Here is a 2,196-nt window from a genome sequence, read left to right on the forward strand (position 1 = left end):
AGTATCAAGCGTGCATCATTGTATTTTATACTATCCAGTAGTATGTTTAATAGATATACTTCCGGCTCTAGTGATAAGTTTACTCCTACTATTTCCCAAATCAGTTGTTTTATTTTTCCCCAGAATTTTTCCACTTTTTCGCACCTCCACCAAATATGATAGAGATAAACTTAAACTGATACAGCACAGCGCAAAGTGACTTTTACAGCTTACGCCACTTTAAAGTAAAAATGGGTGACAGTCATAAGAGTTGTCCGAAAGGCAGAATGACACCAGATTCTTAAGAGCTCAAACCAGTAATCTTACGGCACTCGGAGAGCCAGATTGTATGTCATCCTTTTTGTGTTAAAAAAGGGTAACGTCTGGTTTGGCTCTCAGGCAGGTCAGTGGACTGGATCAGCTAAGAACTGGGTGTTGGATCCACTTGTGCTGAGGGAGGGAGACTGTTCAGTGGGTATCCTGCTGTTCCTGGCACTCTGTTGCTTGCATAGCATCTTTAGGCAACGCTCTTAATTTGCATGCTTTCTTCACTTTTAAAAATATGGCTTGATTGTCCTCCTTTACAGGGACATTGGGAACTAAGACCTGGTTGCCGCCAGAGGGTATTTTATTCAAGAACTGAATGAAAGCTTCACCCAGGTGGCTGCTTGAAAGTCCCTGCTTGTGTGGAGCTCCTGGCCTTCCCTTGGCAGTGCCATAAAAGCTCCACGGCCCTTGGGAACAAGCCGGTCGGCTGCAGGGAGGAAGGTGCTTATAGCCTCCAGTCAGGTGCCGGAAGCAGCCATGGGTCTTTATGCCGTGGAGGAGAAGCAGTTTTGCTCAGTGAAGTTGGGAAGTCAACACAAATGGAAGAGTTTGCAGTACTTTGAAGTCACAATACATTTTGAGCCTCCTCGGGAGGTGGTGGTGGGCTCTCCTTCTTTGGAGGTTTGCAAGCAGAGGCTCGATGGCCATCTGACAGCAATGCGGATTCTGTGAGCTTGGGCAGATCCTGAGACAGGAGGGCAGGAAGGGTTGCATCAGTGCTCAGTTCTCGTGGCCCTAGGGAAATGCTGACTGCCACTTTGGGATCAGGAAGCCATTTTTCTCCAGGCCAGTTTGCCCGGGGATCCTGGAGGGTTTTTTGCCATCTTCTGGGCGTGGAGCAGGGGTCACCGCGGGTGTGGAGGGGGAGGTCTTTGTGGATTTCCTGCCTTGTGCTATCTGGACAACTGTAAAACTGTCTCCTGCTATAAACCAACAGATGCATCGTAAGCTGCAAAAGGAAGCTTTCTTTTCTTCATTGCTCCCTGACATGTCAGCATCAGTCATTTAATGCAGTCATAGATCAGCAGAATAAAACATACATTGACAGAGTGAATACAAGTGTGTGTGTAAAACAAACGCATGTCCCTCGATCAGCACCGAGCCTCGGTAGACTCCCGCAGCGGCCCTGCGCCTGGCAGCTCCAATCGGAGGTCTCAGATTCAACGTCTGCAAGAAGAACGAGGTCTCCCTTCCTCCAGTCTTCCCGGGATCTTTTGGAAGATGGGTGTGATCAAAATATGTTAGAATCTGTAAGAATGTGAGAGGGTTCGGATCTTAGGAGCTGCCACTTTGATGCACCTTTTAAATGCTGACAGGCACACCTGAAAAGCACGTAAAGGGCTGCTGCTGGGGGGAGGTGATTGGGTGGGAGGAGCGAGGGAGATGCACCTGCTTTTTGACTGTCGGTGGGGCTTGTTTGTGAGGAGGGGCTTGTCCGGGGGGGTGGGGAGGAAGGCGATTCACAAAGTGCTCGAGTGCAGCTCGGTGCAGCTGAGCAAAACTCACGCAGCTCAGAGTCGATGGCCGTCTTTGGCATCCCTGGCTCCCAGCACCATCTGCAAACCTGCGTCGGTTTCAGGCCAGCATCTGGTGGTGGTTCGTGTACTTCAGCGTCACCGTGTCCTGTGGCCTCTGGTCCACTGGGAGTGGCACGGCTACTCGTTTGAAGAGATCCTGAGTTTCTGAGTAACATAACATTCCTCTGATTTCTTTTGGCTGTTTCCTTCTGTGTAAGATTTTTTTTTCTGCTGAGGTAAACTTGCTCTCTTCTGAGCTTTTCTGTCAAGAACTCCAGTCATGGTAAAATTTATGACATTGGCTTTTTTAAAAAACACCCCACCCCACCCCGCCCGCCGATCTTTATTCTCTCCTGTTTTGCGCCACATTCAG

General features: G+C 49.1%; 1 protein-coding gene across 1 annotated transcript in view; it reads left to right on the forward strand.

The window, feature by feature from the left end:
- The window catches only part of NDUFB8 (NADH:ubiquinone oxidoreductase subunit B8), an 8,515-nt gene that overhangs the window by 3,359 nt on the left and 2,960 nt on the right, over positions 1 to 2,196 (forward strand). The gene's annotated exons all lie outside the window — the stretch shown is intronic.

Source organism: Gekko japonicus, unplaced genomic scaffold, assembly GCF_001447785.1.
Source record: "Gekko japonicus isolate JY-2015 unplaced genomic scaffold, Gekko_japonicus_V1.1 scaffold1795, whole genome shotgun sequence".
Classification (NCBI taxonomy): Eukaryota; Metazoa; Chordata; class Lepidosauria; order Squamata; family Gekkonidae; genus Gekko; species Gekko japonicus.